The following is a 25,756-nucleotide window of genomic DNA, read 5'->3' as shown; positions in this document are numbered from 1 at the left end:
CAAGAATGTGGATACTCCCAGCTCTGAACTTAACAGGTAAAAGCTACACCAAGAGGGTTTACACCAGAGGGCAGAGAGCAGCGGCACTACTTGGTATCAGGACAAGGAAAATGTCTTAGTCATGTAAATATTATTAAGGGGAAAAGAAACAGGAGAAGGTTAAAGCGGCCTGGGAAGCTGAGCCTAGGCAGAACAGACCAGCAAGTTTAGGAGTGCTTAGGAAAAGCGAGCCAGCACAGAGGAAGAAATCAGAGGTGAAAGCCGACCAAGAGACGCAGGAAGAGCAAGCAGCGCTCTGAGCGCTCTCAGCAGTTCAAGGACCATCCATCTCTTAAAGGCTACATCCTAAGGGGCAAACCTGGGAGCGCGTGCGCTCTGGGACACAGAGGGTTCTAGCGCGTCCTCGGAGAGCTCCGCGCGACCGCGGCGGCCAACGGTGGCTACGAGCACGCGCGCTCCCGTGGCCGCACCCCCCTCGGCGGGGGCGGGCCGAGGCGGAGGTGGTGACGTCAAGGCAGGGCGCGCGCCGCGGGGCCGCGGGCGGAGCCGGGAGGCGGGCGCTGTGCGCGACCGCGGGCGGAGAGGAGGGGCTGGGGGGGGGCGGAGCGCGGCGTAGCCAGGAAGGCGGGGGAGGAGAGGCCCGGGGAGCCGCGCGGCAGCTGGGGAGGGGGCCGCGGCTGGGCGCGAGCGAGCGAGCTAGCGAGCAAGCGGAACAGCTGATCTGGTTTTCCCTAAGCCAGGGAAGATGGAAGTCGGCTAGCGGTGACTGCGGCGCTGCGGGCGGAGCGGCGGGCGGCGCGGCAGGTGAGCGGCGCTGGCCGCGGTGCTGCCCGGAGGGCGGCGGGCCGGGCGCCACGGGCAGGTGCGATGGGGCGAGCGGCGCGGGGGTCGCCCTGCCCTCGGCAGCGAGGAGAGTGGGCGCGGGCCGGAGCCGCAGGGCGCGGAAGGCGCGGGGCTCGCTGCGCGTCTGCATTGCGGGATCCGTTTGGGATCCCGTGGGCGCCACGGCCACCGGCTCCGGCTTTAACCCGGCGCGGGCAGGGCGCGGCGCTCCCGCTGGCTCCGGTAGCTGCCTCCTGGCCCTTTTTGCGGTTCCCTACTGGAACGTGATGACAAACGCGCGGGGACTGGGCCCTCGGTCCGTGGGGTCCCGTCGGCGGTCCGAAGGGCAGGGCCGGTCCAGAGCGGCGCGCGATGCCGCTGGCTTGCACGGGGGCTATGGCTGCTTGTCACCGTGGCCCCGCGCACCTCTCGCTGGTGGTTTCTTTGGGTCTGGCTGGACAGCCGCGAAACGATTGATGCAATTTGGCTCTGAACCCAGAGGCCTTCCCTAGTATCTCCTCACTGGAGGGGAAAAATTGAATCTGTTGTGCTTTAAGTGCTCCTTTAAATTTGGGAGATGTCAGTGATGTCATCATTAACTAAAACTTTCCTTCATTGGACATAACCGCTCAAGTGTACCCTCCTCCCGACCGGTGCAAGCAACTGCAGCTCTTTGAGAATCTTAGCCATCGAAGGGATTTGCCTCTCTGCGCTCAAACCCCCCAAACTCATATAAGTGCAGTTTTTATTCTGTTGACTTGAAGATTAGTACATTTAAGAGTGACTGGAAGGAAATGTGTCCCTACAGGTCTGGAAATCAGCTGGTCCAGAGCATATAGATCCATCGTATAGAGTAGTACACACCTGCACCTTGCCTTATCTCTGTAAATGAAAGTGACCTGTAGGAGAAACACCTTAAAAGAAAGAAAAAAAAAAAAAAAACAACGATCTATTTAATGTGGTGTCCAAGCAAAGACAGATAATGGGGCCTAGGTCTCTGCAGGCCTTGATTGCTTCAGGTGAATCTGCAGGGTTCCTCCTTCTCCAACATCCCCTTCTAGGGTGTGCCCGAGAGAGGTCCGTCCCCCACCGCAAAGGTTTTTCTAGGGCTCTTCCAGCCGTTGTGTGTCCAGACCCCAAGACCTCGCCAAAGCGTTCAGGGAATGTGAAAGCTAGAGATCTGCACAGCACACCAAGTTCTGGGGGAAAAATTCCTCTACAAATGCCAGCAGCAAGCCATCATTTGATTATCTGAGTGTGCCATTAGTATCGGCTCTTATGGGAACAGAGGAAAGCTAGTTCCCAAGACACTCTGAACATCTACTTAAGCCTATTGTATCAAAATGATATCTAATAAGAGACAAAAGTATTGATGTTTTTGTATTTAATAATTAATGACACCTCCTAATTGGTTAAAAGAAGGATGCCTTGAATTATTAGTGTGATCATATTGGATTTGCAAGGAATTTAATGCCATAAACCACAGGAAGGTTTGAATTTGGCTACAAATGGGAAGCATTTGAACCCTGAAAACAGTGTTTACTGTGGGGGGTCGTTGCTGTTCAGGGTGATAGTGAATGTAACCCATTGCTTCGTGGAGTCTGGATAGGTATTAATCTCACTTATGCCTAGATTCTAAGTAGCAGGTGTTCCCCTGGGAAGTAAATTCTGAGGTTCCCCGACCCTGCTGGAGAAAGAGAGGGGACAGCTACCAAGAGCAATGTGCACGTCACAGTCTCTGACCTCTTGATAATGTCAGACTTACAGTGACATGCTGAGTGAGCAAGTCTTGTAGTGAAGCTGACCACATGCAGTGCTTTTCTGTGGGTTTTCTTACACAGGTTGCCTTGTGCTGTGTATAGTGTCAAGATCCTTCTGTATTTAAAGTGCCTTGAGTGGTGAGTGGTTTTAGTGCTCTTGGATGTGAACATGGAATCTTTGAAACTGTGGTGGCATTTGTATCTATGGTTTCCACCTGTAGACCTGTTAAAATAGTCATATTTTTATTTATTTACTTTAATACTCACGAATGTATAACAGCAACTATTTTCTCTAGATTTTTTAGGGATTAGTCACTTATCTCCTGTAACATTTTGAGAACACACTTGAAATGTGTTTAGGTTGAGTATTATGCCCTTCATTTCTGAGAAGCCCAGATTGCCTTACCATATATCATTTTGTCTGTCCCTCTGGATTTTAAGGTCATTCATCCATGATTTAGTCCCATAGAATAAAGGCTGAGTCAGCTCAAATCAGGCCAGCAGGGGGCGTGCTAGATGTGACTTGGCTGAGCCTCTACCAGACTTTTGGGATTACAAGAGTGTATGGTGTGTGTGTGTGTGTGTGTGTGTGTGTGTGTGTGTGTGTGTGTGTGTGTGTGTCGCACTGTGTGCCCAAGGAATGGAAACTGGAGAAGATGTGCTTCTGAGTGACCAGAGGTAGAGGTCTTCAGTGTGGTGATATTTTTGTTTGTAATCTAACAAATAAAGTTTGTCTGAAGATTAGAGTGCAGAGATAAGCCACTGGTTAGCCACACACCTAGTTGTGAGCTAAGACACTAGGTAGAGCACACACACACACACACACACACACACACACACACACACACAGAGTCACTATTTAGCCACACACCTAAGCCATTTGTTAGCCATAGAGGACAGGCAGTTGTGGTCACACTTTTAATCCTAGAACTGGGGAGACAGGGGCAGATAGATCTCTGTGAGTTCAAGGCCACCCTGAGCTACATGAGTGTGAATCAATCTAAAAGAGAAACAGAGCTCACACTTCAGTGTGAGATGTGTGTAATTGCCCCCATCTTTGAAGGGTGGTTGATGGTCCTTAGTACCTCTTGAGGCTGAGGATTCATTGATTTCAGGAATGTTATTTTGGAGAGAAGAGTCATCCTCAGGGACATGCAGTCCTGGGTACTGATGAGAACATAAATGCCCACTAGAGCCACTGCTGGAAACTTTCTACCCATAATGATTGCCCCTGGTGTTTATTTCTGACTGGCCAAACCCTGGTTCTCTGTGTTGTGGCACTTCCCAGGTGAACCTCCTTGCCTTCCTTGGTAGAGTTATTAGTCTCAGGGTCTTTCTGATGGAGAAAAGCAAATGTTTAATCAATGTTCAGCATTATCCCCTAGAAAATGAGAACAGGAGAAGTTTGGCAACTACTTTTCATCTTAATGTGGTTGTTATGGCTGTAATGTGTGCCTACAGTTACTCAACCATGTGTTCCCTGAGAGGCTGTGCCTCATGGACAGTGAACTCAGACTGTCAGTGTCTGCTTGAGGCTCACCTTAGGGAGCTCTTGTGGGCATGCCCCATGTCTTCCATAACTATTGAGGGTACAGTTGTGTCACTGAACACCAAAGATTCCTGATGGATCCGACCTACAAAAGGGCGTTCTTGTGCCTTGAAAGGAAAGTTTAGTGGACACCCCACTAGCGACTTCTTCAGGTATCCTGACTAAGTATTCTCACTACTCCTTTGAAATTGCCTGGAAGAACAAATCACTGGTTTCCAGGGGGCAAATGGTAATGTCACAATTTTTAGCTTTCTGCTGGACCAGGCTTTTTACTTTGGCACTATAGATGGCCATGGATAAAGTGCCACTAGACATTAAAAACAAAGGTTACCAAATAACTTACAAAGCTATTGCCACTGAGGGTGACCAGAGAAAATTCTACTCAGCTAGAATCCAGAAACCTGCAGGCATTTAAGTAGAAATAAAACATACAAGTCTCTTTTATAATTCATTTAAAAATATTTTGAACTCCACAAAGAGTATTTGCCTGTTGATAGACTGCTGTGTCTCCAGGAAGTTTGTGTGTAAAATGTAGATGATTTTACCACAGACATGTCAAAACAGTGCAAGGAGAAGCCACCTTTGTTACACTTGAGGGTAGAATTTTTTTTAACCATTTATAGTTATAGACAGGTGAAGTGGTTTATAAACGTCTTAAAATAAGAGAGTTTGTACCTTGTCTTATTGCATCTTCTTATGTTGTGTTTGGTTGATAGCCCTGGGAGGCCTGCTCTTTTCTGAAGGGTAATGGAGGAGAAGTAGATCTAAGGGAGAGGGGAGGTTAGAGAGGAGATAGGAGGAGTGAAGGGAGGGGAGCTGCAGTCCAGATTGTATGGGAGAAGAATAAAATAAATGAACCTATGGAAGGGCTGGATGCAACTTGTCCCCTTGACGGTGTGGTGGAGGTATATTTGACTTGTAGATGACATCTCTGGACTAAGAAGCAGAAGAGTCAACACAAGGATGCTGAGAGTACACATCTGGCAGCAACTCTCAGCCAGCCACTCTGTGACTTGATCATGTCCCAGGTTCCTCATGACAGAGGGAAACACTTTGCTTCCCATGTCCCCAAACCCTTATCTTGTAAAACTAGGGACTCCACACAATTCCAGTACTGGCTCTAGGAATAAAGCACACATTGAAGCTAGCACAGCTCTTATGTGCAACTCTTTCACTTTAAACTAACTAGACCATTTCGTAAGTTCTGGATTGAGTTTTTCCTCCCAAGAAAATATTTTCTATTTGAGCATAGTTTATACTTTCCTAGTTTCTCTTACCAATGCTATAGAAATGTGATGAGTGAATGGATATAGATGAGTGTGATGCTGTGCTTGATTTATGAAACATGGAATTAGACATTTTCTACTCATTTCTTGTCTTTTCAATTTCATTCATTTTATTAGCGTACCACACTTTCATGTGGTTCTGGGATAGCTACCCATACACTGATGCGGTTGTGCAAAGTTCTTCCTTTACTGGACAGGGCTTAAAAGCACACTTGGAAGGAGGCTGCCTGACACAGGCACAGAAACCTGCCCAAGTGACAGTTACACTATCCAGTCTATTTGTATTTGACAAATTTAGAGAAAATACTATTTTATCTTTATGAGTCTAAAGTTTTATACCTCATTTCCATTAAGGAAAATTTTAAGTACAATTATTTAGTCTTTAACTCCATCAAATATCCAGAAGAGTGTGTGTTTCAACTCTAGCCCAGTTTCTCCCCTGTGCTCATTGATTCCATCACAGTTTGAACTTGTAACTCAAAACACTGCTTAGGTGAATTGCTTTGACTGGCTTTTTCTTTTAGAAGGTTAAAAAGAGTGATAAGTTTAAAAAGTAGAAGGTCTTCTGTAACTGAGCAATTCTTATTAAGCATCTCTGTAACAGTCCTTGAAATTCTTTGAAATTAGAGGGGATGGTGAACTCTGAGGTTCAGGCTGTGCCTCCTTTAGTGGATGCTGCTGGTACATGAGTAGTGGACCCAGAGAGCCTTGCTGATTGGGATCATTCCTGAACACTCTTTTCTGCTCTTAGAGTTGATTAGTCCTTCACAGGAGGAACTCGGAGGTTAGAGGGAAGAGACCTGCATCCTGAAGTTGGAGTCCTGATAGCAGATACCAGGGAGGGCAATAGTGATGGCAGACAGTGTGGCCTCAGGTCTTGCAGACAGGCTGGGCTTGCCATTTTCTCCTGGGATGGTGGTATACATCCAACTACTCCATCTTGAGCATATTTGCTTGCAATATTGGTGTTTGAGGATGTTACTCAACTCTTTGTTGTGGGCTTGACTGAGACAGAGACCCACATAGAAGGCTACAGGTCCTCTGTGAATTTTGTCACTTGTGCTGAATGAAAGTTCCTTGGCTTCCTGTTTAATTTTGGTGTGCCAGTATAATTTGGAGATGGTGGAACTGAAAGGCTGGGGTTGGTGGCAAAGATGGCCTTCAGTGTCTGCACATCTCTCTTGATTACACCTGTGGAAAGCTTGTCTTGTCTGACTTGTGTGTGACCTGATCTCTCAGCTCTACCTGACTTTGAGGGTCTGCTTGACTCGAGCTCATCAAACAGAGCATACTCTCTGTGTCTGGGCTCCTCCCTCCAGCCATCTACCTGATCGGGTGAGCTTCTTTCTCCAGGGTTGACTTATCCCATTTGTAGTATGGTAGGCAGTGTGTGCATCAGGAATGCAGTCATGCAAATATGTGAAAGGCTTCAGGAGTCCAGGGAGAAGTGGATTCCCTGGATTATCCCATGGCTTACATTTGGGGATTGTTGGAGGAAGGCCAGTGTGCTGTGAGTTTTACATCATATTGCTTTCCTACCTGTAGAGTCCTGACAAGACAGCCTAGCCCCTCTGCATGGTGGAAACTAACCAGGAGCCTGCTTTCTGGATGAACTTCACTTTGGACATACTCTATAGGTCCTAATTTCACACGTACACATAAAGGGATATGTCTGTCTACCTTCTGTCCTATCCAACACCATGATTCTGTAAAGAAAAAAAAATTCCCTAGTTTTCCCAAAGTGCTGACTGTTCAGGGTAAGGAAAGCTGGACATAGAGGAAATGTAACAAAAATAGGTGTCTCATAAAATGCTTATTTATTGTCACATTAGGAGTTGTGGGACATACCACACATCAGGACAAGTACTTACAATTAGCAGAGTTGTGTGGATAGCATTTGTTCCTCCTCCCGGCAGTTGAACCCATCCGAGAAGCCTTTCTCCATCTCAGAGGCACCTTGTTCAGAACAGGCTCCCAGCTCATGCTTCTTAAATGCATTTAGTTGCCCTGTGGGAATTGAAATTAGAAATTTAATTATTGTTTTTACAATTGCTTGGCTCCCATGAGTCCAGAAACATAGTAGTTGAAAATGTTGTTCATATAAAATTTGAAACACTTAGAACCGTAACTCCCAGTACGGTAGCAAACAAAGTCTTGTTTAGGTGGCACACAACAGTAAGAAAAGACACAGTGCTCCTCATTTCCACTCCATGTGTCGCAAATATTATAGGTAGCCACAGGGAACATTAGCTCTATGTGTTTAATGAGACAACTTACTACACAATAGTTGTTTTTTTTAATAAGACACAGCGGTTTACTGAATGGTAAACACCAATGTTATGAAAGAGACAATGGAAGGTCATATAAATGAGTCACATCTGAAACAATCCTTTAGGGAAAAAAAAAGAAATGTAATGGAAGAACAGAGGGCAATGTTATGACTCATTAAAATAATCAAATACGTTAATTTTAGACAGGTTGAGAATCCCTTATCTGAAAATTTTGAGATAGGATGTGTTTGGAATGCTTTTCAGATTTGGAATATTAAGTAATATATAGTAAGATATCTTAGGGATAGGACCCAAGTCCAAGTTCAGAATCCCATTCTATTTTGCGTTCACCCTATGCATACAGGCTGAAGGTCGTATTAGACAGTGCTTTCAGTACACTGTGGTTGGACTTGTAGTCTGTCACATGATACTCAGTGTGGAGTTTTCTGCATCAACTGTCTTGTCCACACTAAAGTCATTGAGGATTTTTGGAGCATTTCTGATTTTCAGATTAGAGATATTTAGCATGTATAAAAGAGTGGCAACTGAACAAGGAAAATGCCTATATTTTGTGACTGAGGTAAGAGGAACATGAATTTGAGGTTACATATTGAATTCTAGGCCAGACTGGGCTACATATGATAATACTGTCTCAAAATACAAATAGACAAAATAAGAAAAAAAATAATAAATTTTAATCCCCAGAATCTCCCCAACAGGGAAGGATGTGCTTTCTGATGCTAGACCTCCCTCTTTGCTTGATAAACACACACACACACACACACACACACACACACTTAAGGTACTGAACTTAGGGGTACATTTGGCAGACATTCATTGACAATGTACCAGTAAACAATCAGGATAAGTAAGGTAGGAAATGGGGCTCCTTAAGTATCACCAGCCAGAGACATGGAGAAGACATGCCTGAAGGAATCCAGTCTCACAACCTCCTGGCTCCACAGAACTGCTCCTTGGGGCTGTGTACAGCTGACCTTGGCCTACAATCAGCATTGGAGCCTACCACCAGTCTCTCAGACCATTCTTCTCTGAGGCCTCCCAGTCAAGGTAAGGTGTCAGCTACCATCTGCGTTCCGATGTACACGTGTTGCCTGATGACTCTACCCAATCCTTTTACCTTCTTCCCTCCAGGCTTTGATTATTGGTTGCTTCTGAAAAGTATCTAGAAAAATGAGAACACTGCTAAACAGATTTTTAGGAAGTTCAATTTTATGCAATGTACAAAGTGTAGCCAGGAGTGAAAATAAGGAAATGAAAACTGAGATTGGATGGGCCCATCTCCTCCTAACAGTATACCCAGTGGGTCTGAGCCCCACCTATACACCTCATGGGATCCAACAGTCTACCTATGTTCTGCCCACTTGAGGACTTCATGTATATAGCCATTCCACTACCCCCAAAGCAACCCAAAAGTTAGGCTGTGTCATCTTACACCTATGTCACCACTGCTGATGAGGCAGCACTTGCTCCTTGGTGCTTTAAGGGATCTTTCTTTGATGCTTCACAATAGGAATCTGATTAGGGTCTGTGGGTACTGCCTGCCTCTTGGCCAGATGAGGATCTGTGAGTAGGGTTATTAGGGACTATGATGCTGTTCCTGCTGTGAGTTCAGTAGCTCTGTGAGTTCAAATGGGTGGTTCCAACACGGTAGGGTGAAGAGCAGCTCCTTGCTGCCAACTCTTAGAGAGGTGAACTGGGAAATGGGAGGGGCCAGTGGTCACTAGGCATGAGTGCCATGCAGGCTGGTGCTCCAGAGTGATTCCAACAAGCCCCTTCTCCATCAGCTCCTGTGATGTTCCAATTCAATCAAGAGATGGTAGACTCAGAAAGGACAGTTCAGACCCTCCAACCAAGGCAGAATCTGCCTCTGGGCTTTGCATTTTAGGGAGCGCACTAAAGGACTGTGCACACATTGTCCATCATGGATTTAATGTTTACATAGTATAAATGGATATAGTTAAACCTGGTGTTTGGGGGCAGAGTATAACCCCCAGTTTGCTCTTAGTATTTGGAGTATAATCATCTGTTATAGGGGAACTTTTAAGTGTCTCCTTTAAGGAATACTTACATCCACAAAGATAAAACTAGGACACAGTCTCCCAGACTCTACCCTTTCAGTAGGTCCTTCTGTTTATAAGCAAGGGCAGGAGCATGAACATTGATTGAGTGCCTCAATGCAAAGCCATACTGATTGTTCTTTCCTTTTCCTGTGCTTACTCATCCTCTCCCCACTCCATGATAATCATTTGCACAGATTAGAAGAGGAAATTCAAAGGAAGTAGGTGTATAGTAAAACGAATCACTGTATGAGCTCAGGTTCCCATTTCTTTACCAAGATACACCACTGGTCATTGCTCCTTATACATATTTCTAGAATCATCTAATGGATGCCCATGTCTGTGTCTTAGTTTCTCATGTTGAGACATACAGACTTATACAATATTTATTGGAGATTAATTTTTAGTCTAAAGATGTGTTATTTTAAATTTGAAAAATATGCAGTTATAGTTTGGTTTTATTTAGCTATGTTTTTTTCTTTTTTTTATTCTTTTTTTTTTAAATTTAGATAAGAAACAAGGTTGCTTCACAAGTCAGTTCCAGGTCCCTCTCCCTTTCCCTCCCCTCCTCCCATGCCCTCCCCCCATCCCCCCCCCGTTATCCCCTCGTTCCCCCAGGGAGGGTGAGGCCCTCCATGGGGGTGTCCATAGTCTGTCATTTCATATAGGGCAGGGCCTAGACCCTTCCCCAAGAGTTCAGGGTGAGAGTGCACCTCACATTGTTCTATGGGAGTCCAAAGTCCGTGTGTATACTTGGGATGGGTACTGATCTGCTGCCCAAGGCTCAATAGATTACCTAGGCCTCCTCACTGACACCCAGATTCAGGGGGTCTTGATCAGTCCCATGCTGGATTCCCAGGCTGATGCCTGGGATTCAGGAGTTAACCTTTGTCTGGTCAGCTGTTTCTGGGGGTTCAACCAGCCCAGTCTTAACCCCTTTGATCATCAGTCCTCCCTCTCTGATACTGGCTTTCTTGAGTTCAGCTCAGTACTTAACCAGCCACTAAATGTAGTTTCTGTTTCCCAGACTGTCTGGCCATAGGATTGTAGGCTGGCACTCCCCAGATCTATGTCTAAAATCCATATATGAGAGAGTACATGCCATGTTTCTCTTTTTGTGACTGGGTTACCTCACTCAGGATGGTTTCTTCTAGTGTCATCCATTTGCCTGCGAATCTCATGATTCCATTATTTTTTTCTGCTGAATAGTACTCCATTGTGTAGATGTGTTATTTTAAATTTGAAAAATATGCAGTTATAGTTTGGTTTTATTTAGCTATGTTTATTTTTTTTAATTTGAGCTAAATATCTTATTTCTTGGAACATACAGTTTTCTAAAATACCCCGTCCTTGGTTTATCTTGCAGCTCATGGTTACCAGTACTTATCACCCCCTCCCCTGAGTGGTAGCTCCTACAACAGACCCATCTGGGTATGAGAAAGAGTGTCCTTGGCTCTCTGGCCCCAGAGAATAAATCCAGATGGTCAGAAAGTGGATTGGGGGAGTGTCCCCAGTCTCCATCCATTCCCTGACAAGTTAAGAAAGCTCTGTGTATTACCCGAATACCTGTCTGGTTCTTGCTGTTCACCAGTTGGTATTTGTTGTTTGCTAAATGCTGTGTTTTTAAAGTTGGCATAGACTCACTTGAGTTTTGGAAGAAGACTAATTTGCAAGCCAACTCTTTCTTTGGCTTCCCATCTATTTCCTTTATTTTATAATTTATAAATTCTTGCTGTTTTTTTGTTTTGTTTTGTTTTGTTTTTTGAGGCAGGGTTTCTCTGTGGCTTTGGAGGCTGTCCTGGAACTCACCCTGTAGACCAGGCCGGTTTCGATCTCACAGAGATCCAGCTGCCTCTGCCTCCTGAGTACTGGGATTAAAGGCATGTGCCACCACCACCCAGCCAAATTCTTGCATTTTAAATAACATGCATTATCACTCAGGTAACTTTGCTTAGGCTACTTGTTCTTAGGTTGTTTTCTTTTTAAATTTTTTTTATTGTGTATACAGCCTTCGTAATTCATACTATATATTCTGATCATGATTAGAATTCCCTTCCTCATCTCTTCCAAGCTCCTCACCACCTTCCCACTCATCCAACTCCATGCCTTCTTTCTTATTAGAAAAAAAACAGGGTCAGGAGGTGGTGCATGCATTTAATCCCAGCACTTGGGAGGCAGAGGCAGAGGCAGAGGCACAGGCACAGGCACAGGCACAGGCAGGCAGATCTCTGTGAGTTTGAGGTCAACCTGGTCTACAGAGCGAGTTGAAGGACAGCCTCCAAAGAAACCCTGTCTTGAAAAGCTGAGAAAAAAAAAAAAGCAAAGAAACAGTCAGCTGGGCTTAGTGATCTCATAGTCAGGACAGACTATAGGCTAAAGTTTGTGTGGCTGGCTTGGTGTCCCAGTTTCTTCAGTGGAAGACTCGTCTGGTTCAGGCTACATATCTGATATTGCTAAGAGTCTTAACTGAGGTCATCCTTGTAGATTTTGGGAAGTTTCCCTTGCACCAGGTTTCTACTTAACTTTGAAATACTGATCCCCCATTTCAGTTATTTCTTTCAGTACTCTCCTCCTCCATCCACCTCCCAAACAGACCCCTCATTTTCTCATTCCCACCCACCCCCAGTCCACCCACAAGATATCTTCTATTTCCCCTTCTCAGAGAGATCCATGTGTCCCCCTTTGGGTCCTCCTTGTTACCTAGTCTTTCTGGGTCTATGGAATTGTAGCATAGTTATCCTTTACTTTACAGCCAATACCCACTTGTAAGTGAATACATATCATGTTTGTCTTTCTGGGTTGGGTTACCTCATTCAGGATGATTTTTTTCTAGTTCCATCTGTTTGCCTTCAAATTTCATGGCATCATTACTTTTAACAGCTGAATAAAACACCAAAGTGTAAATGTGCCACATTTTCTTTATCCATTCTTTGGTGTCCCAGCATGTGGGAGACAGAGGCAGGTGGTTCTCTGTGAGTCTAGCCTGGTCTATAGAGTGAGTTCCAGAACAGCCAGAGCTACATAGAGAGACCCTGCCTCAAAAAAAGACGGGGAGAGAGAGAGAGAGAGAGAGAGAGAGAGAGAGAGAGAGAGAGAGAGAGAGAGAGAGAGAGAGAGAGAGGGTGACAAGCAAATAAAAAATCAAGCAAACCAGAATTTTAAAAAATTAAAATGAGAAGCGCATACACACATAAAAACAAATCCCCTAAGCATTCACATTGCTCATACTCTTTAGCACTAGTTCTACAAGACTGTTAAGATCATTATCTTTCCTCAGTTCACTTTTCAGTTGTCCAGTGTTCATCGTAGACTTTATTTCCACGTTCCTGCTCTGCTTCCTGGTCTCTTGTTCTTTTCTCTCATGGACAATGGTACCACTTGGAGAATTGTTATAGATGTAGCGGTATCTCTCACCTGACCATCAAGTTGTTAAGTGACACCATTTTCTTTAAAACTAGGTGCAAATATGTCTTTTGTTTTCTATTACTGAATATTATTGGGGAAAAAGTTAAAACTATCCTGTTTTCTCTCTGGATACTTGTGCATCTTTCAGTTCTTGCAATTTCCCCAGGATGTTGCTGGAAGCTGGTCATTTCTGTATCCCTTTCTTTTAAACTAAGTAGGGCAACCTGGTAATAAACAAGACTCACTTTACTTCCTAAATTTCCTTCTTGTATTAGGTCATTGGTATTTCTTCTGTTAATAATTCAGTGATTTCAATGACATATAATTGTTTCATCTGTGCCTTGTATCCAGCCATCTCTTTAATCAACTCTCTATATTATGCACTCCCCCTTCTTATTGAGTTGCTAATTTTGTTAATTATCTTTATTATTTGTTTGCTTCTAATGTGGCTTTTACAGTAACCCTATTTATTTTTATTTTTAATTTCTTCCTCAACTTCTGGTTTTTCTTCTGTTGGTTTATAATTTCTTCTTTGACTTTTTTCTTTTGTGAAGCATGTGCTGGGCAAATAAGCGGCCCCTCAAAGAGGTCAATATTTCTTCCCTCTGAACCTGCGAATGGAGCTCCTTGTAAGACAGAGGATCTTGGAGTGGAAAACCTCAAGTGGAATATAGAATCAAGATTGCTAAATGGCTGATTTTAAAACTGGAGGTTTCCAGCATAATTCTTAATTGCATTCTTGTAGCTCTCACCCCTCACCAAAGAGACTTCTTCTTCCAACAGAGGGAGACTATTACAGAAAACCACAACTGATCCAAATATGGAGATCAACTTCTCATAGGGTGCCCAGCCCCAACATCTATACCTACAGTACAACTCCTACACGTATGGCTCAGGACTGTAGGGGAGGAATGGATAAAAGATTGTAAGAACCAAAGGACCAAGAAGTCTGCTGTAAGAGATGTCTCTTAGAAATGATGGAAAAGATCTACTCATGATACAGGACTGTAGGGGAGGAATGGATAAAAGGTTGTAAGAACCAAAGGACCAAGAAGTCTGCTGTAAGAGTATGCCTCTTAGAAATTATGGAAAACATCTACTCATGATACCTTAACAATATGGCTTCTTGAACAAGATCTTCCTAAGCAGTACACATGCTAACACGGAAAGGGACAATTTCACAGGATCCCACTCCTAAACAAAAACTACAGGCAGCTAAGGAATGCTGACAGTGGGAAAAAATAGTGTTCCTGAGGGATGAGCCTCTTAGTACTAAGTATACTAAGTACTGAGTATCCAGTACTAAGTGGTCAGTTCTGAAATCATATAGATGCAGGTAGCTCTAAGTGGATTCAGTGGGTTATATTTATATATTTATGTGTGTTTGTGTGTGTGTGTGTGTGTGTGTGTGTGTGTATGTGTGTGTATGACGATAACAGTTAAAGAAAAAGAGGCCATGGATTTGTAAGAACCAAAAAGCTGGTTACATGAAAAAGAACTGTACCTGACATAGTTGAAGGCAGAGAATAGGAACCAAAGTGATGGCTGACCCTGGAAGCTGCAAACACCAAGAAAAAACTGTTTATTCCCGTGGTGGCTACAATAGCAAACCCCAGGAAGTTTAAATCCTAATATGTCACTTTGGTCATCAAGGAAGGTGTGCAACTGTGATTAAGTGTAGTCCTTAAGAAGGAAAAAGGACCCTGGACTATACAGTGGGTCTCAAGTCATCACAAAAGATAGACATGACACTATCAGGGAAGGAGATGTGACATGGGAGATCATGGTGCATTTCCTAGAAGGACCCATCCATGAGCCAGGGACCTTGAAAAGCTGTAAATGGTAGAAGAGCAGCCTGGAGGCATGCTGCCATGCCCAGGGTGCCCAGAGAGATTGATCTTAGACTCTGACATCCTCAACTCTAAGATAATACGCTTTATGTTGTTTTAAGTCATTCATTTTACGGTGATTTGTTAAAGTGTGATAGGAAACTAATAGAGAGAATGGGAAATATTCTCTTTCCCCCAAATATATTTTAATTGGAAATAGATTTTTCTTTCAGACAATACATCCTGTCTACAGTTTCCCCTCTGTCTGCTTCTCCCAGTTTCCCTCTCACTTCCTTCTTTTCCCCAGATCCACTCTCCCTTTATTTCTTCTTTAGAAAAGATCAAACCTCCCAGAGACAACAGTCAAGCATGACAAAACAAGATACAATAAGACAAGGCAAAAGTCCTCATATGGAGACTGGATGAGGAAGCCCAATAGGAAGAAAAGAGTCCCAAGGGCAAGCAAAGAGTCAGAGACCCACCCACTCCCACTGTTAGGAGCCCCACAAAAGCACCGAGCTAACAGCCATAACATACAGACAGAGGATCTGGTGCAGACCCATGCAGGCCCTGTGCTTGCTGCTGCAGTCTCTGTGAGCCTGTATGAGCCCTACTTAGTTGATTCAGTAGGCCATGTTCTCCTGGTGTCCTCCACCCCCTCAGACTCTTAGAGTTCTTCCCTTGAAATGATTCCAGACCTGATTCCTTGGAGTGTTTTCCCTTTTGCTTTACTCTTCCTACACTGGTGATTCTGTGGTTTTAGGAAATGTTTGATATGGCCTGGTCTTTGTTGAGGAATAAGGGTATGATGAAGGGAGGTCAGGGTGCAAGTTGTGGACTGAAGAACACTTTCTCTGAATGGGTTTCTTCTGGTAAAGGCAGGCCTTGTGCCTGGCTTCAGTGTTCTGTACAACATTGTTTACTGCAGATCTTCAAGTTTCTGCTTTACATATATTGCCTTCCTTCCTTTTGTCCTGAGCAAGGTCTAATCCATAGGCACAGTGGCCTTGCTCCCAAGTCCCCCTGGCTTGCAATGACTAGTTGTATCAGTGCCTGAACGTTTTCATCCAGGATGACCTGTGTTGCCAGCCCTGAGTCAAGATGTGCTGAGTTGCTGTCTCTTTTCTTGGATTCATTGGTTCTAGTGCTTTCTCAGTGGCTTGTGGTTTGTGGTCATGTCTGATTCATTGGAGGTGGAATATATTTACCTTTCTGATCCTCTCTTCCTTTCTTATTGTTTTTGGGGCTTTCAAAGGAAATGTGGAGGAGTAAATTGTTCACTGGATGCTGGGAAACTGCTATCTGGTGGGTGACTATGTGCATGTTCAGGATTTTGCTTTTCAATTTTGGGGATACCTTGTGCTTTGAGAAAGAGAAATGGGTCATCATTTGCATGGGGGCTAGGCATTGTTTAGGAATGCTGGGGTTGAGTTGTGTCTTACTCCTGACTGCTTCTTCACAAAAACCCTCTGTTACATTAGACAAGCTATTGTACTAGAGATTTGGCATCACCAAGAGCCAGCCTGGCCCCTCCTTGCACGGCATCTTAGAGGAAAGAGAGACAGGCAAGTACCACACTGGGCATCTGTACCCCTCCTCCTAGGCCAGCAAGCACCCTGCCTAGTTCAACGTGGCCTTGCAGTGACCATATGTGCCTAGAATCCAAGTGAACTTTTGGAGCCAATCCATAAAACCTTGAATGAACATTTACTGCTACAATAATTTCATTAACTCATTAATTTATATCCTTTAGTTTTTTTCCCATAATGTCTAAGTAACAAGATGGGCTACCACTAGTTGTCAAATTCTTTACCTACATTATCCAGTTAAGTTGCATGGCTTCCTGTGAAGGAGGTATAGTGTTCATCCTGACCTCACAGATAACTCAACCAGAGTGGACAGTTGTTGGTTTCCTCTTTCACTGTATGCAAAATGCCTTTGTAAACATCCACTTAATCTTTTATATCAAGGGGATAATTTGCTGGACTGAGTTGAAGCTTACAGGCTTTATGTGGTCTCTGACAAACAATTGTACATGCACATCTGTGGATCAAAACTATATTCTGTCTGTAGTTTTCCTGCAGTATAACTTGTGTTTGTTTTTAAAACTCAAATTAAAATATGTTGAAAAAATACCTTAAGTTTGTAGAATTTCTTTAGAAGCTTATGGCAACTTAGAAGTGAGATGGCCTCAGTTCCAAGGAATGAGAGTTGGAAGAGATTTTTCCCCTAGCCTAGGCCACTATGTCCTATACTTTGTGCAACTGTTTCAGCCTGTTGCCTCTAGAACACCTGCCAGCCAAGTGGTATAAATGGAAGCCAGCAGCTTCCCTCAGTGTCTTCAGTCACAGGGGTATATCTGCCATACCTTAAAAAAGATGAGCTGAATCTCAGCATTTTTCTTCTTTCTCTAAGTGCCTCCTGGTCTCTGGAGTACACTGGGACTCTCACTCATGAAATGAAGAATTGGTGGACCATGACTTCATAGAAGCTGGGAGCATGAGTCCTAGTATCTCTGTCAACAGGGGGCCTGTAGAATCTAGGAACAAGTTCAAATGATTAACTCCATCATGGTGTTGATATAGTGTGGAGAAGCAGCAGGTTATAAGCAGGCACTTGGCAAAGACCATATCCCACAGCTGTACAACCAGAACATTTTGAGGATATAGAAAATGGGACTGTCCGTGTCTGGATACCTGGGGAGATAAGAGAATGAGTCACATCTCTGGGCTCCCTAGTCTCCCTTGAGTAGAGGACACATAGTTCTGGGACATGTTGGGCATAGTTTTTTACAAGCTGCCTGTCGCCACACCTCTTTTTTTCTCCACACAACCATGTACTGGTCCTTTCATCTGCTTTGGGTGATTTTTCTCTTGTTACCATTCCCTCTAATCCCATACAGTACTTTCTCAGAAATTCACTTAGTACTGCCTTCCACTTTACTAACCTGCCTTCTATGTCAGGCTGGACTGGCTGACTATGTTTGTATTTCTGTCAGGCCCCCAAAGACCTTGTGGACCACTCTGTATGTTGACTCCTTGAGATGGAGGTATTGAATACCAAGAGATACCTTGGGCTGAGGGTCCACTCTGGTTGAACAATTGTCAAGTTATTTAGTGTGCTTGTGTATGTGCCAGTACATGAATGTGCCATGGTATATGTGAAATCAGAGGAGAACTCAGAGAGGTGGGAGTCAGTTCTCTTCTAACCAAGTGACTGGACTAAAGGCATCAGACCTCAGTACCTTTATCGCTGATTCCCTGATATAGTCCCCTGGCTGGGCCTTTTAGTGGTGTGTCTGCACAGTGAGGGTTGTGGAAGGAATCTGTATGCATGAGAGGTACAATGGATGTGGGCATAGGACAGAGCTGGGCACAAATCAAAGATTCTGTGGTCTTGCATGTTAGTGCTATGCAATTATAAGTAGGTTGGGAAGTAGATTCATGGGAGATGGGTCAGGACTGGCACATTTATGTGCCAAAGCTTGAGAGAGACCATTTGGCAAGTGAGCAGTTCTCAGACCTGCCTGTGTTTGGCAAATGTTTGGGCCCATCAGAGAGCTCTGCTAAATAGACAGAGGCAAAAGACGTGTTGTGTTTTCTGAAAGTCTATTTCCTTGTTATCGCACCAAAAGGTTAAAAATATAAATTTCAAGCTGAGTACGATGGCATATGCCTTTAATCCCAGCACCCTGGAGGCAGGGGTAGACAGAACTCTTACCAGTTCAAGGCCAGCCTTGTCTATATAGAGAGTTCCAGGATAGACATAGCTCCATTGAGACCTTGTCTCAACCAACCAACCAACCAACCAACCAACCAACAGACCAACCAACCAACCAACCAACCAACCAACCAACCAACCAACCAACCAACAGACCAACCGACCAACCAAACAAACAAAATGCAGCTATCTGTACACAGACCAGCATGTGTAAAGCAGCCTTTGACAAGAAGTAATCATGTGTGCAGAGAATGCGGTGTATCTTCTACTGTCTTGGTAGGTTTGTGTACGTGTGTGGGTGGCTAGATGTCATTCATCTCTGCTTTATTGAGGCAGACATCCGTTGAAACTAGAGTTTGCTAAGTCAGCTAGACTGACTGGCCAGCAAGCCCCAGGGGTCCTCCCATCTGTCCTTCCCCAGATCCAGGACTACAGACACATGTCACTGTACTCAGCTTTCCCCTGGGTGCTCGGAATCTGAGCTAAGATCTCACACTTTTGGTGCAAAGCAGGTTGCCTGCTGATCCACCTTTCAAGCCGCCCAGGTGGTGTTTTCTTTTTGGAGCATGCCATTAAATATCCTGCTCAAGTAAAGGTTTTGGTGGCTATATAGCCCTATGCTGAGTGAGTGGGTTGTGGTTGCTGAAGGGATTATTGATTGAGGCTTGCCAAGGGAGGACATGATGGCTTTGATATGGACATGCTCCAGGAAGAAATTCTGAATTACCCCTGCATCCTGGCAGGTACTCCCAAGCTGAAGTCCCTGCCCATCTCTGTCTATGGTGTCACTATTCCCCCTTCAGTCTTGTTCTCTGGGGTGTTCTGTGACTCATTCACCCCTTTTGTCTGAGTTCTGCAATGTTCCTATTCCAGCTTTCTGAATTAGGTTCTTGACAGTATTCCTCAAATGTTGACAATCCTCTTTCTGTGACCCTTTACAAAAAAAAGGGGGCATGACTGGCTGGTGGGTCAACTTGTATTTGAGATGATCTGCACATTCCTGAAAGTGTCATTCTTTGGGTTTTGAATGGGGGCATATTAAAGTGGTAGTCAAACATCTGGAGATAAGAGCAGAGAAGGAGATGGTGGGAAATGGAGTCTGGAAGGAAGTAAATTACAGATTTGTAGGGTTGCCTGTGAGGCAGGAGAGCCTGCCCAGTATAGGGGAGGATGACCAGCAGGGTGACGAAGGGGAACTCTGTACCCATACTCTGGGGCCAGGCTCTAGGCCTGGTGCTCTTGTGTGGATGCCAGCTCTTCAGCCCGTGTTGGGAGCACAGGAAAGAGGCATGCACAGGGGTGCTGGTAGGGTCTTAGAGGAGAAGAAGTAGATGGCACAGACTCTCCAGGATGGTCCCTCCTTAGTCTGTCATTGACTGGGTGACCCAAGGATAACAGCCAGTCTTGGAATCTCTAAATGCTGTGGAGTCGTCCTGTCCAGAGCCATCTGTCTGTCTACTGAGAACATGTTATACAGTCCAGGCCAGTGTGCAGCCAGCTCCATAGAGGAAAAGAGCAGGCCAGTGGGTACATGAGAATGCCAGGCTGACCAGATGGTTCTTAGGTACAATTGTTCCTTTCCATATATTGGAGGGCTCTGGGGTAGAGGAAGTGTGTAACCTCTTTCAATTTGAAGCACAGAAAAAGGTGTGTGCAGAGTCACTGGGAAATCAGATTTATGCCTTCCCTTGAAAGTAGTTAGGAGGATGCTACCTGTCTTGCCTGGTGGGGACAGCTGGCATTATGAAAAGTCATACTTCTTAATTATTATTGTTTTAAAACAGTCATCAAAATGGGGACAAGAAGATGTTAGGAGGCAAGAAAGTAGCCACTGAGGAGGCTACAGATCATAGGCTGTGAGAAGCAGAGCCAGTGCCAAAGGCTTTCGGCTTGCTGTAGACTGTCCAATATGAACCTGTGGGTCATAACTTCTTATGGCATGGATGCCATTGTCTCTAGCCCATTGGTGAGGACACAGGCTATAATGTGGTTCCTGAGTCAGTGTGGAGCCCTGAGAGAGGTCCTGGACTGGCAGAGCCTCCATTACCTGCCTCCTTTGAGGAGAACGCCTAACTATCTGGCACCAAGTAATGACCTTTATGGAAGGCTGGAAGTGTTTGTTGTAGTTTCTGATATATTTTTTTTCTTTTTTTAAATTTAAATTAGAAACAACCTTGCTTCACATGTCAATCCCAGCTCCCTCTCCCTCCCTCCCTCCCTTGCCCCTCCCAGGCCCTCCAGCCCCCGACCCAGTCCCCACTCAGTTCCTCAGAAAGGGTGAGGCCCTCTATGGGGGATCTCCAGAGTCTGTCATTTCGTTCAGGGTAGGGCCTAGGCTCTCCCCCAAGAGTCCAGGTTGAGAGGGCATCCCTCATTATGGGATGGGCACCCAAAGTCCATTTGTGTGCCAGGGATAAATACTACCCAAGGCCCCATAGATTGCCTAGGCCTCCTCGCTGACACCCACATTCAGGGGATCTGGATCAGTTCCATGCTGGCCTCCCAGTCATCAGTCTAGGATCAAAAATCTCCCCCTTGTTCAGATCATCTGTTTCTGTGGGTTAAACCAGCCTAGTCTTGACCCCTTTGCTCATCACTCCTCCCTCTCTGTCACTGGGTTCCAGGAATTCAGTTCAGTGTTTAGCTGTGGGTGTCTGCCTCTGATTTCAAGTTTCTGATATTTTTATCTAGCAGAATGGACTGTGTATAGGCATCCCGGCCCTTTAAGGGGGTACTGTAGCAGAAGTGCCCTCAGTAGTTCTGGGAGTTGTACATGAGGGCCCATAAACCATGCATATACCTTTGGATCAAGGTGACAAGAAACAAAGGACAGACATCTCTGATGTCACCAGAAAACATAGGCTTGGAGAACTACTTTGAGCTTCTAGATTTTTTGTTCTGTTGGATCCTGTGCTGCTATGTGGGTGACTAGGCTATAAAGGTCAAAGGGTAAGAGGAAGATGCATGGAAGGAAAGAGCAGGCAGGATAGCCAGTCTCCTGGTCACAGGGTCCCAGTGTGATGTGTAGTCTGAGGATTCAGGAAGGACACTATGGAAGATGTCCCCCAATAATGGGATGGAAAGGCTTTCTGTTTTCTTCTTATTTTCATATTTAACTAGTGTGAGCATGTCCTTGGAACTGGGATATGTTTTGAAGAAAGGCTTAATAAACTCTGATTTGAAAGCTTTTATGCATAAGGTTGTGGTCCTTGTGGCGCAGAGGGACATCCTCACAGGGCTATGTGGTTTAGCTGGGAGTGACGGTGGCTTTGCTGGCACTGCAGGCCTTAAGGGTTGCTCTGATGAAATCGTGGTACCTGCCCTGCTGGTACAGATGTGTGCTCCTAGGCTTTTGCCAGCCCTTGACCTACTATGTTTGAGTTATGGAAAACCAAAACAAGCAAAAAGAACCACACACACACAAACAAAACCAGCAAGCCCAAAACGATGACTGTGACATATCCAGGATTTGTTCATTGTCACCCAGCTCAGTAGGGGTGGGTAATGGGGCCCTGCCAAGCAGTGGCTCATCATGATATATCCACAGATGTTTGCAGAAAATAAGGTTATTGACTTGTTTTCTAGCCTGGGCAGGAAGCAGTAGTTATGTTACATGGAAACTACAGATTCTACTTTGGAGAGGGTATTTACCTAAGCAAAGGTTGTAAAAATATATCGGTGAGGTAAAAGAAATCAACCTCAGTATGTTATATTTAAGTATGTAAGTAATATATATGTATTTATAACATAACCTGAATATAGAGAGCAGAATAATAGAAGAGCTAGATCATACGCATGCACACATGTGTGCATACATACACAGATCATATATGTCTAGCAGTGTTGGGAATGGATTTGAGAGTCTCTTGCCTCTTAGACTTTCCCTTGAGCCCTAAGGAGAGTGATGTGGTAGGATAGCCTTCCAGGACAAGACAAAGGACAGTCAAAAGGTCCTCTCCTCCTAGCATCTCTACTCTTAACAGGAACTGGGATCTACTTAGCTGCATGGGACCCACATGCAGAAAGGGGGGAGCAGCAATTGAGGGTGTTCCTGTGTACTGTTGGCCCAGAGCATCTTTGATGTGCATTGCACTGGAGCTTAAGGTTTTCAGAGCTGTTAGCAAGCTCATGGCTAGGAACCTTGGACCAAGCAGTGAATCTGGGATTTTCATCTGTTCGGCTCTTGCTTGAATCATAGGAAACATGCTTTAAATAGGAAACCAGCAATGTCACTTAAAGGCACTCTCTTGGCCCTAAGTAGGTCAGGGTTTGTCGTAGCTTTAAGGAGACACAGGTGAGTCACAGTAAATCTAGAGAGTCACGAATCTCATCAGAATTCAGGATGTGTTTTTTGTTTTGCCACATAACACACTTTAAACCCTGGCCAGCTCAGTTTCCCTCTGCCACCACCCCACATCCTGACCCCATACAGAAAATACACAGTATACTCTATTGAAGACAGCTACCTGAGGGGCTTGCCCCTACTGCTGGCTGTGAAAACCTGTCTTCTTGCTTGCTTAACTGGTAGGAAAAACTAAGGCTTGAAATAAAGCCTGGGTCACCCCATCAATAGGTTCTCTCTTAACCTTGGCCGTTTTATACAGAAAGTTTTGTTGTTGTTTTTTGTTTTTGGTGGGCTGTCTATGCTTCAATAAATGTTCACACATTGAGTATTCCTATTATTCACACCTAGGTCAAAACACATGCATCAACCATGGGGTACACCACCAACTTTTCCAGTACCAGCAGCTAGTCACTGTCCTTTTCTGACTGCAGTGACTTGCCTTACTTGTCTAATCATTTGCACAAGAGGCTCTGTGGTATGTAAGCTTTTCTGTCCACCACCTGTCACCCAGGACTGTGTGGGGCATGTGCATGTCCTTGTGTGTAGCTGTAGATGATTACTCTTCAGTAGTGTATGAGAATTCAGTGTGCACTAGGATGTCGGGGTGGCTTCCATTCTGTACTGTCATGAACCCTTTGGTCATTCTAGATGATGTTTTTGGTGAACACCTGGACACTGTTGGATGCAGGAGTTCTGGGTCATGGCTATACATATCTTCAGCCAGGACATTATCCAGCTCTTCAGAAATTCTCTTTCCAGTAGATAAAAGAAAGGATGAGGTTTTCCAGACAGCAAAAATCAGGTTAGGGTGGCTATGGTGTGCACTGGAGTTGACACTGTATCAAGCAGGGATCCAAAGACTCTTCAGTAAACAGTTATTCCAGGAAATCCCAGGGAAGAGGATTGAGTGTATGGAGGTTCATTTTTTGAGGCAGGGTTTCTCTGTATTGTTTTGGAGGCTGTCCTGGAACTCACTCTGTAGACCAGGCTGGTCTCCAACTCACAGAGATCTACCTGCCTCTGCCTCCAGAGTGCTGGGATTAAAGGCATGTGCCACCAACGCCTGGTTTGGAGGTTCACTTTTATGAGGATTTTTTCCTATACCTGTCTATATAGCTCTAATCTTTACTGGGCTCAGTGTCTTCCAGCAGAGTATGCCCTGCCCCTTGTAAGCTAACTCAGGCAGATACAAGAAGTTCATGATGTGGGCAGGAAGAATGGAATCACTGACGTGCCACTATGCCCTTGTCATTTATGAACCAGAAGCCTTGCTGTGTACTGATAAGTCTCAGGGAATCTTCTGGAAGCTAAGATCACTGACTTCAGGGGCTGGCTTTATGAGGCAGCCCCACATTTGCCTAGGCTACGTCTAGTAGGATCACCTCCCATACTCTAAGGCAGACTAGAGCAGAGGAAACAGTTTTGGATAGATGGTGAAGTGGGATCTAAGGGACCTTAACCAGAGGCTTTATATGAATAAGAAGAGGGCTAGACTAAGCCTAGGTCTGTTAACCACAGACCTGGTAAAACCCTGCCAGCCCACAACCCCTTTCTCTTTGTACATAGCTTATGACTGTAGGTAGAAATTTTATGACAAGTGTCCTAGGTCTGCCAAAGCAACAGGTCAACTGGTATTTCTCTGAGGTTTGCCTTTGAATATACATTCCACACAGGTGACAACATTCTTTTGCAGCCATGTCAACACCAAGCCAAGCATAGACGAGGGGTAGAGATGGAAAAAAAAATGGCCTGATTTTGAGATCTGGTTCTTAATGGGACTTAGGAGGACTGATGTGGTGATGCCTGGGATGGCTATGTTGCTGCTGGAGGTACAAATAGACCAAGTTCAGCTCTGCTACAAGTTTCAGCATGGCAGCTGCTACTATACATATTTTATTTTTTTATATTTTATTTTTAATTTTAGATTTAAATTAGAAACAAGGTTACTTCACATGTTAATTCCAGGTCCCTCTCCCTTTCCCTCAACTCCTCCCGTGCCCTCCCACCAACCCCCCCAATATCCCCTCATTTCCCCAGGGAGGGTGAGGCCCTCCATGGGGGTGTCCATAGTCTGTCATTTCATCCAGGGCAGGGCCTAGACCCTCCCCCAAGAGTCCAGGGTGAGAGTGCATCTCACATTGTTGGATGGGAGTCCAAAGTCCATTTGTATACCGGGGATAAATACTGATCTACTACCCAAGGCTCAATAGATTACCTAGGCCTCCTCACTGACACCCACATTCAGAGGGTCTTGATCAGTCCCATGCTGGAATCCCAGGCATCAGTCTGGGATTCAAGAGCAGGTTAGCTGTTTCTGGGGGTTAAACCAACCCAGTCTTAACCCCTTTGCTCGTCAGTCCTCCATCTCTGTCACTGGATTTCTTGAGTTCAGCTCAGTGCTTAGCCATGGGTGTCTGCCTCTGCTTCCATCAGCCACTGAATGAAGGTTCTGTTTCCCAGACTCTCTGCCATGGGATTGTAGGCTGGCACTCCCCAGATCTATGTCTAAAATCTATATGTGAGAGAGTGCATGCCATGTTTCTCTTTTTGTGACTGGGTTACCTCACTCAGGATCATTTCTTCTAGTACCATCCATTTGCCTGCAAATTTCAGGATTCCATTGGTTTTTTTTTTCTGCTGAATAGTACTCCATTGTGTAAATGTACCACATTTTCTCTATCCACTCTTCGGT

The 25,756-nt window shown here is 44.9% G+C and overlaps 1 protein-coding gene across 3 annotated transcripts in view; it reads left to right on the top strand.

Annotated features, from left to right (window-relative positions):
- The first annotated feature begins 638 nt into the window (after positions 1 to 638).
- Positions 639 to 25,756, top strand: part of Otud7a (OTU deubiquitinase 7A) — a 356,745-nt gene continuing 331,627 nt past the window's right edge. For all 3 annotated transcript variants that reach the window (XM_040730948.1, XM_040730940.1, XM_040730942.1), the window contains exon 1: positions 639 to 804. The gene's annotated coding sequence lies outside the window, so the exon portion shown is untranslated. The remainder of the gene's footprint in view (positions 805 to 25,756) is intronic.

The sequence above is a fragment of the Mesocricetus auratus genome, unplaced genomic scaffold (assembly GCF_017639785.1).
Source record: "Mesocricetus auratus isolate SY011 unplaced genomic scaffold, BCM_Maur_2.0 Super-Scaffold_4256, whole genome shotgun sequence".
In the NCBI taxonomy this organism is placed as follows: domain Eukaryota; kingdom Metazoa; phylum Chordata; class Mammalia; order Rodentia; family Cricetidae; genus Mesocricetus; species Mesocricetus auratus.
Note: the sequence above shows the minus strand (reverse complement) of the source record. Positions and strands in the feature narration are given on the sequence as shown.